Genomic DNA, 18,985 nt, shown 5'->3' with positions numbered 1-18,985 from the left:
TGTAGGAATAATCTTGCATATTTTGATGCATGTAAAATTATAATTTCCATCGTATATGCTTTGAATGGTCAATGTTGCCACAAACCCCATTTTTTACCAAGTAATATGCACAACCACGTCAAAAGAAACTATCTGAGGTGTATCATAAGAGTGCACTCATACTTGATGGGCATGATAATTTACACACATGTGAATCCAACCTATTTTTAGGCATGTGCAAAGATGCTTTGGATGGTCAAACTTGCCACAAACACCGTTTTTCACCAAGTGTTATGAGTATTTGAGGTGTGTCATTCGAATGACTCATACTTGATGGCATGATACTTTGCACATGTTTTCTATAAGCTAGAATTTGAAAATTATAACCATATAGATGACTAGATGGCTTATGCCGATCAATTTGAGTACTTGGATGGCTAAATTTGGGTCTCATACTAGGAAGTTATGTTAATTTTTGGGCAAATTTATCGAATTTCAAGATTGAAATATTAGCTTACCTAGTTTGGAGAAGCTCCTAGGTTCTCCTTTTGGAAAATATTCACCCTTAAAATTTTACCTTGGAAAGTTAGGAAAAAAAGGGAATTAATAGAATGGAGGAGAGGGGAGCAGAAGGAAGTACGGTCACATTGGCAGGGAAAGTGAGGAGAGGGGAGGGAGGGAAGGGAAAGGGGGAAAGGAAAGTGGGGGGGGGAATGGGGTGAGGTGGGGGAGGAGAGAGAAGGGGAGGTGGGGGGGATGAGGGGGAAGAGGGAGGGAGGGGGGGGGGGGATAAGGGGGAAGGGGGGGATGAGGGGGAAGGGGGGGGGAAGGGGAAAGGGGGGGCGGGGGTAAAGGGGGGGGGAAGGGGAAGGGGGGGGAGGTAAAGGAGGAAAGAGGAGGGAGGGGAAGGGGAAAGGGGGGGAGGATAAAAAGGGAGGGGAGGGAGGAAAAGGAGAAAGGTGGGAGGGAAAAGGGGGGGCAAATAGGGAGGGGAGGGTAAAAAGGGGGAGAGGGGAAAGGGGGGAGGGGGAAGGGAGAATGGGGGGAGGGGAAAGGGGAGGAAAGAGGGAGAGGAAGAGGGGAACGGGGAAAGGGGAAAGGGGGGACGAAAGGGGGGAGGGAGGGATAATGGGGGAGGGGAAGGGGATGTGAAGATAGTGGGAGAGAGGGAAGGAGTCTCACTTGCGACTTTCTCACATGCACAATGGGGGAATACACACAAAGGTGGAGGCTGAAAACAGTTTTCCTCTTCTTAGTTGTGAAAGCCAAAAGAACTCAAGTACAAAGAAATAGAAGAACCCTATATGTGGGTCTTAAACCAAACTCAACTAACTAAGGTGGCATACTAACTCAGCCACAAACTAGAGTAGATAAGGATAGCTATCATCCAGCTATTATTGTGGGCGGTGTACCAACCGCATCTCCAGCTAACAAGTCGGTGACATAAATGCACAATGGTCACCCTGGCATATCGTGAGTGGAACTCGATATCTCAACACTCCCCCTCGAGCTCAATCCCAATTCTTGCACACCAAGCAAGTCTCTGAACTTGCACAGCTTCTCTATGCCCAATGCTTTCGTGAATATGTCAGCTACCTGATCCTTTGTGCTGACATAAACTAGATCAATAAGGCCTAGTAAAACCTTCTCCCGCACATAGTGATAATGCACCTCAATGTGCTTTGTTCTAGCATGATAGATTGGGTTATTTACCAAGTGTATGCTGCTCATGTTGTCACAATAAATGACAACTGGCCCATCTGTAGACTGATGCATATCATAGAGTAGCTTATGCAACCAAGCTACCTCGCATGCAGCCATTGCTGCACCCCTGTACTCAGCCTCTATGCTTAACAATGCAACTGTAGGTTGTTTCTTGCTGCTCCAAGTGACTGCAGCACTCCCAAAAGAGAACACATATCCACTGGTAGATCGTCTATCAGAAATACTACCAGCCCAATCAGCATCAGTGTATCCATGCAACTGTATCTGAACCCCAGCCTCATAAAATAGTCCATACTACAATGTGGACTTTGTGGGGGTTAAAGGTCATTGTGCCTTTACCCCGGTTATGTACAATACTCAAACACATATATAAATGAATGAAAAAGAAGATTAGGGTGGTTCTGCACCCACCAAAACTTGTGTGGCTCTCTGTCTCTCTCTCTCCTTCTTCCGTTCTTGCTTCCGTTGAGAGCACTCTCAACTGGTATCAGAGCTCGGGTGATCTAGCTGAGTGTGCATGAATGCTTGAAGCTCACCAGCTCTGTGGGAGGAAGGAGAAGCTCTGTGGGAAGCTTTGTGGGTGACTTTACTTGCATCTGAGTGTGTAGAGACCTTGGAGGAACCTTTGGAAAAGTCACTTTGGCTTTGCGAAGTGGTTTTGAGAGCCTGTTAAGTGGTTTCAAAGAAAAAGTCGTTTTTTGAGCTTTTCCATGTTCCGTTCGATGACAGAGACTCCATATTGACTTGTAGAGGTAACTATTGCTTGCTTTTGGTGTCCACTTCACTTCAGGAGCTTGGAAACACCTTCATTCTTGAATCTGGGATCATTTCATTGGATTTCTGACTCACTGTATCAGTTCCTGCGTTTTTTGCCCGGGTGTTGGAACTCAAGTTTGGAGCAACCATTTGCAGCTCTGTCAGTTCCAGTGGACTGACGAGGTTTTAAAACTTCTATGTTGCTCATCATTCGCACTCCGGTGGAGTTTACAAACAGCTCTGTTTCCAAAAACGTTTTTCAGTCCGTGTGTTGGACCCAATGATTGAGACCACGGTTTCCAAAACCGTCTGTCCCATTGCGTTCCGGATGCCCAAAAACCCCTACGTGTCAGTTCTTGCGCAATTCGGTGAAGGATTTTTAGAGCTATAGATCTCTGTGTATTTGATTTCGTCTCTCTGTTATGCATTTTTCATTCTAAGGTTTTGAAACCTTAGATTTATGCCACATGGCAGTGGATAAGTGTTGACTCCCATTTCTCACTTATCGGTTGGGATTTTGGAGTTCTGGCAGAAAAGAGATATTTGCAGATTTTCTTGCTGAGTCCGATTATGCAATGGCGCCCATGTTTTGAGGCATCTCAAGTTCTATTTTCAGTAGCGGTCATTACCGTGGGACTATGATTTCTTGAGCATACCTTATGCAGACCACTCTGGTTGCAGTTTGAGCAGTGTAGTTTGAGCAATGTGCGCTCATTCGTGGTATGCATTGGGTTGCAGTGGTGGATGATTTATAGGCCATTTGGATGCATTACAGTCCTTATTGGATGCGCTGATAGGCCCAAATTGCCTTGTGGGATGCTATTTTTATGGATGCTTTACACATGGATGCTATTTTATGCTGAGGGACAACTTTGACACATTGTAGGTGATGCACTGATAGTGCTATGCTCTCTTGGATGAGATATTATTGACGCATATGCCAGTGGACAGTGTTTATGCTTGAGTCATTTGGCACTTATTGGCATTTTCTTTTGGGCCAGATTTGCTCATATGGATGCATAGTATATGCACATGAGTCAGATGCATCTTTTGATGCTTTGAGCTTTGAATTTTGGTGATATTTCACTCTATTGTGGCATACACATTTGAGTGCACCTGGTATTTGGTGTGATTCTCTCTTGAGGCACTAGCATTTGGGATTTTGCTTTATTTGCATCATGGCATCCTCTTCCATGTCTGAAAAGGAGTTTTTCAGCATTAAAAAGTTTGATGGGACAAACTTTTCTTTGTGGAAAGAACAAATAAGGGATGTGCTTATTCAAAAGAAGCAGATTAAACCCTTGGCAGGGATTAAACCTGCAAATATGTCTGAGGATGACTGGAATGAGTTGGATGCATTAGCAAAGTCCACTATTAGACTCCACTTATGAGAAGGAAACTGCCTCTACTAAAGTTTACCTCATGAATTGGTTGTTTGAGCTGCAAATGAAGGAAGGGGTCTCCATTGCTTCTCACTTGAATGAATTCAATATTATTTTCAGCCAGCTTCAGGTGAATTTTGATGCGGAGACTAAGGCAATATTTCTCTTATGTTCATTGCCATCCTCATGGGATACCTTCCGTACAACTGTCAGTAACTCTGCACCTGGTGGAGTACTAAAATTTGATGATGTTGTCGGTAGCTTGTTGTCCAAGGAGATTAGACGGAAGTCTATGGATGGCAACAAGCAGGATGCATCCTTAAATGTGCAAAGGGGCAGATCACAGTTCAGGGGGAAGTCCCAGGAAAGAGGGAAGTCACGTAGCAAATCCAGGGCACGGAACATTGAGTGTTACCACTATGGCAAGAAGGGCCATATGAAAAAGGATTGCTACAAGCTGAAAAGAGAGCAAAAGGATAAGAAAAAGAATGCAAATTGGGGTGCAAATCAAAAGGAAGAGAGTCCAAGGGAGGACAAAGGAAAAGTGAAGATCGAGGAGATCAATGCAGTCACACATGATAGTGACAATGATGTTCTCTTCATGTCTACTTTATCTGCAGAGTTGCTTACCACTTTGGATGATGCATATTCCCAGGATTGGATTTTGGATTCTGGTGCTTCATTCCATGTTACTCCCCATAGGGAATGGTTCTCCACCTATGATAGTGGAAAGACAGGTTGTGTGCATCTTGGAAATGACTATGCATGTGACATAGTGGGAGCAGGTGACATAAAGTTTTCTTTTGCCAATGGGTCTGCATTTGTTTTAAAACATGTGAGACATGTGCCTAAGCTGACCAAGAGTCTTATTTCAGTGGGTCAGCTAGATGATGCTGGTTTTCACACCACTTTTGGCTTTCAAAGTTGAAAAATTCAAAAGGGCTCTCTGCTTTTGGCCAGGGGTGCCAAGTGTGGGACTTTGTATCCCTTACATGTATCAGGGGTATTTGATCATGTTGTTGCAATAATCGATCAGCCAAGCACTTCTTTGTGGCATTGCAGGTTGGGGCACATGAGCCAGAATGGAATGAAACTCTTATGCCATTTGCATTATGTACCGCATTTGAGTTTCTCTGATTTTGAATTTTGTGAGCATTGTCTCTATGGGAAGCAGACTAAATCAGCCCATAAAAGAAGGGGAAAGAAAGAGTTTGAAAAGCTTGATTTGGTGCATTCAGATGTATGCGGTCCCATGCCTACACGGTCATTAGGTAGGGCTGAATACTATGTGACATTCATTGATGATGCAACTAGGAAAGTGTGGGCTTATGCTATAGCTCGGAAAAGTGATGTGCTCCAGGTATTTCAGAAATGGCTGGCCTTGGTTGAGAATCAGTCAGGTAGAACGCTTAAATGCCTACGGGCTGATAATGGTGGAGAGTATCTCTCTCATGACTTTCAGCATTTTTGTGATACACGTGGGATTAAGAGGGAGCTCATATCCCCTTGTACTCCAGAGCAAAATCCAGTTGCAGAAAAGATGAACCGTACCATTCAAGAAAGGTTGCAATGCATGCTTTCCAATGCAAGTCTTTCTGGTGGTTTTTGGGCTGAGGCAATGAAGACTGCAGTGCATGTGATCAATAGATCACCTAGTAAGAGTTTGGATGGTGGTATTCCTGAAGAGGCATGGAGTGGCAAGAAGCCCTCTTACTCTCATTTGCATATATTTGGGTGTGAGGCATATGCACATGTGCCAAAAGAGCTTCGAAAGAAGCTAGATCCTAAGTCTAGGAAATGCATCTTTCTGGGTTATGGTGAAAGTGGAGAGATGGGCTATCATCTCTGGGATCCAGAAGCAAAGAAGATCATACGCAGCCATGATGTGGTCTTCAATGAGAAGAAGATGCATAAGGCACCCATGAGGATGTGGAAATAAGGAGAATCACTTTCCAGGATGCGAATCCACCTGCATATGTTGATAGACAGCAAGCTGTCCATGCACCAAATGTACAAGAAATGGTACCACCAAGTACTCCCATAGGTATACAATCAAGGGTAGATAATGGATCATCTATTGGTGGAAATGATGAGCCAAATGTGGCTGATATGCAGGTTGGACAGCTAGCTAAAATGCCATTGAGAAGATCATTTAGAGTGTCTAGACCGCCTGATAGGTTTGTTCCAGGGGTAGACTATGTGATGCTTACTGATTTCGGGGAGCCTTCTTGCTACAGAGAGGCTATGATGCATGAGGATCAATGCAAGTGGGAGTATGCTATGCAATCAGAGATGAGTTCACTTATGAAGAATAAGTCTTGGGACTTGGTTTCTTTGCCACATGGAAAGAAAGCATTGCCATGTAAATGGGTCTACAAAATGAAGGTCACAGGTGATGATGTGCCTAGGTACAAGGCCCGTTTGGTTGCTAAAGGGTTCAAGCAAGAGAAGGGTGTGGACCTTGATGAGATATTCTCTCCGGTTGTGAAGATGACCACACTTAGATGCATGCTTGGACTAGTGGCAGTAGAGGATATGTAGCTTATGCAAATGGATGTCAAGACAGTTTTCTTGCATGGGGATTTGCATGAGGAAATTTACGTGGTGCAGTCAGAAGGCTTTGAAGAAAAGGGCAAAGAGCATTTAGTTTGCAAGCTAAAGAAGAGTCTCTATGGTCTTAAGCAAGTGCCTAGAGAATGGTATCAGAAGTTTGATGCTTTCATTCGGTCCGAGGATTTTAGGAGGAGTGAAATTGATCACTGCCTCTACACTAAAAGGGCTAAGGATAATAGCTTGATCATCTCGGCACTATATGTGGATGATATGCTATTGGCTAGCAAGAATACTTATGAGCTAGATACATTAAAGGCCAAGTTGCATGAGGCCTTTGATATGAAGGATTTGGGACTTGCAGGTCATATTCTTGGTATGCACATCACACGTGATCGGAGTAGGAAACTCCTTTGGCTTTCACAAAAAGAGTATGTTACAAAAGTATTGCAGTGTTTCAATATGGAGGGGGGGAAGGCAGTGAGTACTCCATTGCCTCCATATGTGAAACTGAGTCATACAGATAGTCCCAAATCAGATGAGGAAAGGGCCATGATGGCCAAGGTTCCTTATGCATCAGTAGTTGGGAGTCTTATGTATGCTATGATAGCTACTAGACCAGACATTGCATTTGCAATGGGAGTTGTTAGCCGGTATATGGCTAATCCAGGAAAGAGGCATTGGGAGGTAGTTAAGTGCATCATGAGGTACATGAAGGATACCAAGGAGATGTGCATCTGCTTTGGTAGAGGAGACATGCGTGTATTTGGGTACACAGATTCAGACTATGCAGGGCATGTGGATAGTAGGAGATCCACTTTTGGTTATGTGTTCACCTTTGCAGGTGGTGCAGTGTCGTGGATGTCTCGCGCATAGAAGTGCATTGCTTTGTCTACCACAGAGGCTGAATATGTTGCAGCCACAGAGGGTTGCAAGGAGGCTATATGGCTTGATCGGCTAGTGGGAGATTTGGGGATTCATACAGGTGTACTGACATTGCATAGTGATTCCATGAGTGCTATTCAGCTAGCATGGAATCCGGTCTTTCATGCAAAGACCAAACACATTGAGGTCAGGTACAATTTCATCAGGGAGGTACTTTAGGACAAGCTCATAGAGCTTGTCAAGGTTCATACAGATGATAACCCTGCAGATATGCTGACGAAGAGTCTACCTAGTCAGCGGTTTGAGTATTGTCATGTATTGATGGGCATTGGATAGTATGCTCACTAGTTGTTCTCCCTTAAAGGCACATTGTCCTTTAAGTGGGAGGTTGTGGGGGTTAAAGGTCATTGTGCCTTTAACCCGGTTATGTACAATACTCAAACACATATATAAATGAATGAAAAAGAAGATTAGGGTGGTTCTGCACCCGCCAAAACTTGTGTGGCTCTCTGTCTTTCTCTCTCCTTCTTCCGTCTCCATCAAGATGGGTCATTTGAAGGTGTGTGATTAAAAACCTTTATAACTATTGCAAGGTGTTTATTGGCACCATTATGAAGTTCTTTGAGATTATACCATTGTTGCTTTTTGAAACTCTGAAAGGTGTTTATTGGCACCATTATTAAGTCTTGGAGATTTTAGAGTTCCAAAACTCTGAAAGGTGTTTATTAGCACCATTATTAAGTGTTGGAGATTTTAGAGGACTCTCATGGTAAATTAATCTCATGCATCGACCTTAACTATATGCATATACATATACATATACATATACACATACATACATATATATGTATATGTGTATATATATATATGTGTGTGTGTGTGTGTGTGGATATGGAAAATAATGGTCACTAGATAGCAAAACGAAAGAAGAAGGGCAGGATGTTTACATTGGATGCAGACATGCCTAAATTGAGTGCAACGATGTTTGCACATGGGACTGGTGTAGTTGTAGATATTGATATCTAGCATAAACGCATTGGTCATATTAATGTACAACGACTTAAATCAATGCAGGCCCAAAATATTGTTGCAAGATTGCCTAAATTCAAGGTTGCAGAAATGCATAAGGTATGTGAAGCCTGTCAATTTGGAAAACAAGCAAGGAAACCATTTCCTAGACATGTTCAAGAGAGTAAGAGGCCATTGGACTTAATCCACTCTGATGCGTGGACTACTAAAGCTACATCTATTAGAGGCTGTCATTATTTTGTCACTTTTATTGATGACTACAGCAGAAAAGTTTGGGTGTATTTTATGAAAAAGAAGAGTGAAGTGTTTGGGCATTTCAAAGATTTTAAAGCTATGGTTGAAAAAGAAACAGGCCTGCAATTAAAATGTTTAAGGTCAGATGGAGGGGGAGAGTACCTCTCAAATGAGTTTGCAGGGTTCCTACAAAAGCATGGCATAAAGCAGCAATATTCATGCAGTCATATCCCACAGAAAAATGGGCTTGCAAAAAGTAAAAACAGGCATATTGGAGAGGTATCTCGGGCCATGCTAAATGAAAAAGACCTACTAGATTAGTATTGGGCTAAAGCACTTGCTACAACAATTTACATAACGAACAGGACTCCCACTATAGCAATACATGGCATGATGCCAGAGGAGATGTATACTGGTAGGAAACCAGATATTTCTCATTTGAAAATTTTTGGTTGCATAGCCTATGTTCATGTGCCAGATGAGTTGAGGTCCAAGTTGGATCCAAAAGCTGAGAAGTGCATCTTTATTGGTTATTCTTTGCAGCAGAAAGGGTATAGATGCTATAACCCTTCTACTCGTAAGTTTACAGTGAGCATAGATGTCTTTGATGAGATGAACAGCTAGTATAAACCAGTAAATGTGATTGATGATGTAGATGCACAAAATGGTCATCTAAATGACATTCATAGGAAGCTGCGTGAGCTGCGCCAAAAGAAATTAATGGTGGAAAATTACGCACAAAAGTTCCATAATCTCAATGCACATTTGGAAGTGGCAAAAAGACCCACAACCAAAACTTTGGTATAATATTTCTACAAAGGGCTAAGGAAAGAGACCTATAGTGCCATAAGTGGGCTGGAGATCCCCAGCACGAATGGCTTCAATGATTTGATTGACATTGCTAAAAGGGCGAAAAGAAGATGCGGATCACAGAAGAGAAAATCTAGAAAAGGTGCCTCGGACAGTGAGTCTAACTCCCAATAAGATGAATTTAGTAGCGATACAGATGAATATACTCGGGGGGGTCACTACGTATAAACCCTCTATATCACGTGCGTTCAAGGCCTATATTTAAAGTCCCTTATCTGTAGATTTTTTCATTAATAAAATGTACCCCTTTTCTATACAAATCTGTAAATTTTTTCGAAAACTATTTTAAATAGTCCCTTATGTATATTTATTTCTGTAAATTTAAGGAATAAAAAATATCCTTCTATTGAACTCACGTGATAGGGTTACATATGATGAGTGACCCCCCCGAGTGAATATACGAATTCAAAAAGTGGTGACTCCGACAACAATTCAGATGAGGAGGATACTAGATCCAAGAAGATGAGAAAACACAAGAAAAAGTCACCTAAGAAAGAGTCTAAGAAGTCCACGAAAGCAAAGAAGAAATCCAAATAGAAGACCAGTGACATGGAAAAGCTGTTTGAGGAAAAGATGAAAAGCTTGGGAGTTAACCAGATAGTTTTAAAGATGGAATGTGGAATTTTCAATAAGACATGTGTTGGTACAACCCAAATACGGCACAACAGCTAGCAACGGGGGCCAACTAGGTGGCAATTGAACTAGCCATAGCACAAAATGTGGAATAGATACAACAAAGAAACAATTGGAATCAATAGAGAAATAATTGGAATTAGAGAGGCACTTGGGCTCCCAATAATACATGGGGCTAGAATTCCGGTGTAGATAAAGATTGCACGTATTGCAAACATAGAATAAAAAGAGGTCTAGAAACTACACGTTGGCCATTGCGACATGAACCACCCAATCAAGAATAGCCTCCAGTGCAAGCAAACATGGTGATAATCGAAGAATGGAGTGACAAATTGGTCTATCAAGCCAAGGCAACAGATAATCCGTATGAAGTCCAACAATGTGATTGCTCAACATGCACCATGAAAGAAGAAGTGCATCAGAAGAATTCTAAGTAGATCAATGTCTATGCAGTGATGAGATCTACAGGCTTAGTACGAGACCCTACTTTGGAAGCCCCACCATGAAAGAAAAAATTGCTATGATGGAAAGACTAGGAAGAGGTCCCTATGATAGCCCTTAAGCAAATTGAAAAGGTGTAAGTAGCCAGTAATCAAAAGGAGTAGTGGCGGCGGACGGAATCACACTGGCATTATGAGAACATGCACCATATTACTCTAGAATGAGTGCAGTTTCACAAGAGGATGTAGAGGTAACTCCCACAATCTAGATAGATAAGAAAAAGGGCCTGAATTGGATAATTTTTTAAAAGAACTCCTAAAGGTGTTGAAGAAAGACAAAGTGAAGATTCCAATGGATCGCTTGCTGAGCATGGTTCTAGAGGTCAGATGTAGATTGAAAGGAGACATGGTGTGGCCAAATGCCCAATATGGACATTCATACATCAGTCCACCAAGAAATCAGGATGAAGACATGCTGATAGCATGTCGCGCTGAACCAGAAGATGTGGATTATAAGGTGTCGATAGTGAAGGCACAGTTTGACGGCCATAATTTGGTAGGGGTCTTGTTGGATGGAGGTTTGGCTATCAACATCCTACCCCAATATATGTTCACAAGAATGGGATTGCCCAGTCTAGAGCCAATGCCATTTCTACTCCGCATGGTGGATCAAAGGAAAATTTAGTCATTGCCGATAGATATCATCCATAATTAGGTGATATGGATACATGTAATGGTGTTCAGGATCAACTTCATGGTCCTTTAGATGGAAGAAAATGGCGAGTAAATGGCGTTCTCTATCCTATGTTGATGCATCAAGCATGGTTCAAAGCAGCAAGAGTGAACAAGATTGGGGAGCCTCAATAATCATAGTAAGAAGTGGGAAGAAGAAACTAAAGATGCAAATGATCTCAGATATGATTTTGAAGAAAAGAGAGCATCTTGTAATAGTGCAAGGGGTGAACATGGACATAGAGCTCGATGACAATGAAGAACATAGGTTCTCGAATGCCAACCCATCAATGGTGCCAATCTTTGAAGTGGATGTGGTGGAGGTTTTCACATATTTATCAAAGAACGGAAACCACTCTTACTGCCCATGTAGTGACAGCTGAAGATATGGCACCAGAAGAACAACCAGATCAAACGGATTCTCAATCCACCATTCTAGATCTTGACCTAGATGATGGGGAGGTGTCATTGTACTAGAAATATGGGGAGGACCTAATTCTTCAAGTAGATTCAGCCTATGAAGAGAAAATGCAGTGCACGTCATGCATCAATGAAGATGACTTGGAGGAGTTCAACCTCAGAACAACACATGACCCGAAGCTAGTCAAAATTAGTGTCTTTGCTACAGATGAGATTTGGGAGGGTTTGGTGTTTATGTTACAAGAGTATCATGATATTTTCACTTGGAATTATATAGATATGAAGGGGGTCAACCCTAACTTGTATGTTCACCTGATAAACTTGAAAAAAGATGCTAAATCGTAATCCAACAAAGATATTGAATGTATCCAAATTATGCAAATCTAGTTAAGAAAGAAATAATTGATAAATTTCTCTGGGTAGGATTCACTTACCCAACTAAGGAGGTGACTTGCCTCTCTCCTATTGTGATTGGTCCCAAGAATGGTAAACTATGAATTTACGTAGATTACAACAAGTTGAATGTAGTAACAATCACAGATCCATTCCCCCTTCCACTTTGTGACACACTGCATGATGCTGTTGTTGTCGGGCATGAAAGTTATAGTTTCTTGGATGGATTTAGAAGATATAATTAGATCCAAATGACTGAAGAGGACAAAGATAAAATAGCTTGTGTTATAGAGTGGTGCGTGTTTGCCAGCAATGTTATGACCTTTGGGCTAAGAATGCGCCACCCACATTTCAATCTCGGATCCTGAAGGCATTTGCACCTTATCTCACAACCTTCATGCGAGTATTTCTAAATGAATTTAGTTTATTTAGAATGAACAATGAGCATTTGGGACACCTGCAGTTGTATTTCAAGAATTGCCACATAGCCCGTTTACATCTCAATCGACCAAATGTGCCTTTGCGTAAAACGAGGGGTGTTATCAGGCAACATAATCTCATAAGAAATAATGGCCATCGATCCATGTAAGGTGGAGGTGATTCAGAAGGCTAAGTTCCCCATCAATAAAGAATGGCCATTGATCCATGTAAGGTGGAGGTGATTCAGAAGGCTAAAGTCCCCATCAATGTGAAGGAGTTGCAACACTTCATTGGTCAGGTCAAATGGCATAATCAGTTTTTGTGATACCTTTTGTATGTATGCCAACATTTCACCAAGTTGACCAAGAAAGACGTCACTTTTGTGTGGGAATAGGGGCAATAAAAGGCATTTGATTGGAGTCTGCCTTTTCACATGTTCGTAGATGCTTTTGACATCGCAATAGGTGCAATTTTAATGTTGATACTAACTATTGTATTATGCAATCTGTATGCTCACGTGTAGAGAAGAATTATTCCGTAATATAGAGGGAGTGTTGGGGATGAATTATGCATTGGGAAAATTTCAACATTACCTTCTGGCAACCAAAGAGTCTTTCATGTGGATCACCAAGCCTTGTTGTATTTGGTGAACAGGCAACAGCCAATGTGTAGATTGGCAAGATCGTTTTTTCTACTATAGGAATTTGAGTACACTATAGTGCATATGTCGCGAATTCAACATCTCAGGATAGATTACGTGCAGACTCGATTTTGGGGAAATTACCTTGCTAAGGCATTCCATATGATTTATTGGATGCAATCCTTGAACCTATCTTGGGAACGTATTGGTACAATAGGATGCTGCAATTTTTAATGGATGGTGTGTTTCTAAAGGAGGTGTCTGTGGATCAAAGAAAAAGGATGGCCCTTAAGAGCATACCATTCATTGTAATTGTGGCAATGCTGTATAAGAGGGGTGCCAACCAAGCTTTGGACGTGTATGTCAGAATATGAATAGAAAGCTATGTTAACAAAAGCCCATCAAGGAGATTTTGGTGGCCATCTTGTAGGAGACATTATGGCAAAGAAGGTGTCTCAGGTGGCATTATGGTTTCAGGATGCCTTGCAAAGCGATGCTGGTATTGTCAGTGCAATGGACATCCAGAGAATGTGGATAGGATGCCACTGAACCCAAAACCTCCATTGGAACCATTCCACAAATGGGGACCTTATTTCATCGGGCCATTCAAACCGCCGGCGCAATGCACTAGCAACAAATATGTGGTGATGGTATTCGACTAAGTGGGTTGAAGCGAATGCGCTATGGGACAATACGACATCAACGAGCACTACAAAATTCATGTTATGTAATATTATCGCCTACTTCAGATGCCCGATCGTGCTAGTTTTGAATCAAGGAACTCACTTTCTAAATGACACCATGAAGCAGATGACTAATGTACACATGGTAATTCACAAGATGGCTAACATGTACCATCCGCAAGGAAATGGGGAAGCTAAGAGTAGTAATAAAATGATGCAACACATTTTGAAGCTGGCCGTACCAAAAAATAGAAAAGACTTGGATACCTAGTTGGACTCAGCACTTTGGGCCTACATGATAGCCTTTAAGGTCAGTTGGGTGTAGTTCTGTAGCACCTTTCGTGTGCGGTTCTCTGCTTCTGCGCCTCCAATCTACGTGTTTTCTACTTGCAGTTCTCTGTCTTTGTGGTTGTAGAACTTCTCAGTTTCTGCGCCTTCCACTTGAAGTTCCTACACATCTTCTAGGTTCTTGCGCGTCTTCTATGTGGCTCGCGCATCTTCTGGTCGACCGCATCTGCAAAATTGCTTCTGTGCATCTTCTGTATAGCACCATGCAAAACTACTCCTGCGCATCTGCAACAAACCTCGTGCCCCCCCTTCTATCTCTATCTTCTTCTCTTTCTCTTCTCTTCTCCTCTCCTCTCTTTTTATTAAGGAGTGGGAATTGAACCCAAGATGTCCCCATTCACAAAAGGAAGACTTACCAATGGGCCAGCAAATAGGAAGTGATGAAAGTGTAATGATATTGCTTATATGGTGAAATCTCATGAACTGTAACTCTCTAACCGTAGGGAGTTTCCTCTTGTGGTAAAAAGCAAAAGTACGTCATTTCATTTGCTCTATTCATATCTGATACTAGGTCGTAGATTCTGAACTTTTTCAAGTTCACTACTTGGACACATGCCACATGAGGAGGGTGGATATTTATGTCACTTCTCGATGAGTTCAAGGATTTGGTGCTTGGTCCTCTGCTCATTACGGCTACCAATTGGCGAGATCTCTTTCTTGATCTTCATGTCGATCTTCAACAACTGATTGTACAATGCATGGTTCAAGGAGACGACGGGTGGGATGTACATCAAGGATGATTCAAGGTGAAGAACTAGTGATACACTAGGAGGACTTTGATTTCAATTCTACTCATTGTGCGGTGATCGAGCTACTTGCTACATCGGAGGTAATTAAAAGGGTGACATTCTTCGAAGGGTGGGACGCTCCCCAAGCTTAGGGGGAGATTTGGCACATCTGCTTATTAATTCCTGTGGATAAGCTCGTCTTGAATGATTTCTTCTCAATCTCACTACAAAGGTTTCTAGGGCTTGGCTATCGTTGGTAATGTTTTGCCCAAGGAATCCCTTTGTACCTAATCAACCTTTTGTGCCTCATTTTGAGCTTCAAGTTGTAATTCTTTTTGGTCTAAAGATAAACTACCAACAAAGGATTGCAACTTTATTTGGTGCTGAATGTATTGCTCAAGTATTGAATTCTCCCCACCCTCTCTTTCTACCTATCTTGGACTACCGAGAAACTTGGGATGTCCAGATTTTAGTCTTGGTGTGATGACATCTTGGCTCCTCCAATTTGACGACGCATACAAACCTTCGACCAAGGCTGCTGGTGTGGGTGTGAAGCTCACTTCACCAAGGGGTGAGGTGTATTGTTATAGCAAGTCTACACCAGCAAGTACTTGCAACCAACCTAAGTACTCAACACTCATTTTTGAGCTACAAAAGGTGCAAGAACATCGCATCAAGCAATTGAGGTGCAAGGAGATTCTCAACTCGTGTGTGAACAAGTTAGTGTGGAAGGTGCGGAGCAAAGGCTTGGTTCCACGACATCAACAAGCATTGGAACTTTGCCAAAAATTCAATATCCCTCCAGCTCAAAATCTAGTTGTGGATTTCTTGGCACGTGAAGCTTGTACTTCAATCATGCATGAAACGAGTAGAAGCACCACCCCAACAAAGCCGCAAGCCACAAATGAGGGTGATCATTTGTAAGGAATGCAAAGGTTGTGGTCATCATGAAACTAAGTGTTGGGCATATTTGATACGAGTTTACCGACTTCAAAAGATCATCAGAAAGGTCCTCAAGGACATTGCTCAAAAGAAGGATGCTAGACCACACACCCCTTGAAGAAATAGCATGGCAATTACAAGAACTGGAAGAAGCTGAAGGTGATGTGCAAGCTCTCCAATTGTTGACAATTGTCATGGCATTCTTGTTTGCCTTGATGAACAACCTCATGCAGTGCCGTGTCTCTATCCCTCGCTTGTAAAGATGGATGTGATATCATGAGGGTTGGTCCTTTTAAGATTGTCTATGAGCTATTCTATTCTGAAGATTCTTCCCATGTAGTATTTCACAATACACCAGTCACACCTTACCTTGCCTATGTGTGCTTTGTGGATGTATCTTCACCTGATTTTCAGTTCAAGCTACCTCTTTCCATTGTTTGCCAATAGATAAGCCTCATTTCGTCTCTCTCTTTTCCATTTTTCAAGCATGGCTGAGATTCCCATGTTCTATGGATGGGTTGAAGAAAATCCAAACGAGTATCTTGTGGCCTTCAAGCGCCGTTGTGTTTCTCTGAACTTTCTTACTGAAGATAGATGGCTATTGGTTCTTCCCACATTTCTAGAGGGTTTGGCTCAAGTGTGGTATGAGAAGCAGGCTGACGACGTTCGCCAAAGCTGGCCAAGGTTGACAGCAATGATGATTGAGTATTTTGGCAAAGAAGAGGAGCTGGAGAATGTGTACCTACAGGTGGCAAACTTGAAGTAGACAAAAGGTGAGACGGCGTGTCGATATGTGGATTGAGCGGCCATGCTCTTGGATTGTTTAATTGCCACGCAGGAGGACAATGCCAAATTTTGAGCTGGAATGACTCATCATGTTGTAGTAGGAGCAAGTGACAAATTTTGCCTCAAGCTTAAATGGGAGAATCCACAGAATCTATGGTGCTAGCACATGAGATTGCTCAAAAGTTTGATAAAGTTCAGTCTGACCCTTTTTCAAAGAAGATTGTCCCCTCGCAACCCCCTCAATTCTTGCAACAACCTAGGGGTTCCAACTCAGGGGCATGCCCCCACTCCCCATCAAGGATGTATCCACTGCCTCCACCTCAAATGTATGGTCCTCCCTTAGATGCTTACCCTCAACAAGGAGTATATCCTCAACCTCCACCTGGAAGATTTCCCTAGCCTCGCCCACAAGCCCCCCCTCCTTCCTACTCCCCCGGCCCCTCCTACTAAAGAACCCGGAGACAATGACCTAGCCAAGGCCCTAAATGATCTTCGGCTTGAGATGGTGGGCATCAGAAATTAAGCCAATCGCCCTCCAAGAGAACGTGCCAATGTTGTGTGCTATGAGTGCCACGAGAAGGGTCATTATTGCATGGAATGTCCCAATATTCCAAAGGTGAATCTTCTAAGTGAATCAAGCACCGAGGATTTTGATGTAGAGATCCTTGACCTTGGGAAAAGAAGTCGTACCACCTCAGACCCCTCTCCAAACCATGGACCGAGCCACCCTAGGAAGAAGGTGTCCTTCTCAGAGCCCTCAGATGTTGAGATGGTAGACCCACCAATAGAGAAGACTAAAAGATCTCGCAGGAGTAAGTGGTTGCCCATGGATTTTCCCATCGGCTCAAGGCAAGAGGACTATTTGGTCATTTAGGACCTTGCTCATCGGTCTTTGAGCATCATGCTTCCTCAACTAATAGCATTAAGCCCTAAGGTGAGACGTGAGCTATAGCAAGGGCTCTCAACAAGGAGGAGCAAGAAAAAGGGAAAGGTACGAGAGGTTTCTTCTATCTCTGAAGAAATTGATCGGCACCCGCGTACAGTAGATGTCATCATAGATAATTGCCGTGTCAAAAGTGTGTGTGTTGATTGGGGAGCTGCATGCAATATCATGGTGCCCCGTATCATGAGAAAATTGAATTTGAAATGCACAAGGCATTCCTCCACTCGAATCAAGGTAGCAGTGGTCGACGGCTTACCACCCTAGGAGTCATTCAGGATTTGCCCATCACTATCAATGGGTTAACCACCACCATCAATTTCAATGTAGTGGACATCGAAGATACAGGCAGGAGTTACCCAGCCATACTCGAGAGACCATGGTTGAGAAAGAGTGATGCAGTCAGCTATTGGAAGATAGGACACATGTCTTTTGGTGCTTCTAAGGAGAGGATCCCGGTGCAACCAAGTGCCACTGAACCAAAAGAAGAAGAGGAGCAAGACAATGATATTCTCTCATCCTCAATGTCTGAATCAATGGAAGAATCAGACAGGGGGGAGGAGTTCTCAGAGGAGGAAGTTTACATGATGGGGGTGTCTCCGACCCTGCCACCTACAGAAAGGGTAACAACTAGTCCTCAATAGCTTGAATCTATGCTTTCCCTAGACCTCACTCCAAGTGAGAAAGATGAGTTCCTAGAAATGTTCAAAGATTTCCCTGACCTCTTCGCAACTAGCTACCACCACCTTCGCCATGTGATTGCCATAGAGCACAAGATAGAGCTGAAGCCTGATGCAAAGCCTGTGGCTCAGAAGTATCGGAGATTAGGGCCCCTACAGACTGATGCTTTGTGCTTAGAGTTGCAAAAACTTGTAGAAGCTGGGTTTATTGTTTCGGTTCACAATACTAAATGGGTTTCACTAGTGGTAGTCACCCCAAAGAAAAACAACAAGTGGCGGGTCTGCATCGACTATAAGAAACTCAATGCGGCCACCAAGAGGGATTATCATCCTCTTCCCTTTCAAGACCTCATTCTTGAGAAGGTACTTAGTGGTCATGAGATGTATACTTTCTATGATGGTTACTCCAGCTTTTATCAAATCAGAATTGTTGAGGAGGATGTGCTTAAAACCACATTTGCCACACCCTGGGGGATGTTTGTAATCAAAGTAATCCCATTTGGCCTCACCAATGCTCCTGCTACCTTTCAAAGAGTTATGCAGATGGTGTTTGCTCCATATTTGGGGGTTTTCTTGAAGGTGTTTTTAGATGATTTCTGTATATTCTCGGCATGTAAGGAGCATGTGATGAAGGTTAGGTTGGCCTTCCAAAGAGTTAATGATGAGAATGGCGGCCTCAACCCTGACAAATGCACCATTGGAGCCACTCAAGGGAAGTTACTGCGACATATTTCTCATCTGAGGGCATCAAGCTTGACCCCGAGAAAGTAGAAGCTATCCTCAAGCTCTC

General features: G+C 42.7%; 1 pseudogene; it reads left to right on the top strand.

The window, feature by feature from the left end:
• Positions 1 to 10,835: 10,835 nt before the first annotated feature.
• LOC147894212 (uncharacterized) overlaps positions 10,836 to 18,985 on the top strand; it is a 38,519-nt pseudogene continuing 30,369 nt past the window's right edge.

Source organism: Dipteris shenzhenensis, chromosome 14 (assembly GCF_047967505.1).
Source record: "Dipteris shenzhenensis isolate YYH24624 ecotype China chromosome 14, Dip_SZ_1.0, whole genome shotgun sequence".
NCBI classification, from domain to species: Eukaryota; Viridiplantae; Streptophyta; class Polypodiopsida; order Gleicheniales; family Dipteridaceae; genus Dipteris; species Dipteris shenzhenensis.
The sequence above is the reverse complement of the archived record's forward strand: the minus strand, read 5'-3'. Positions and strand labels throughout refer to the sequence as shown.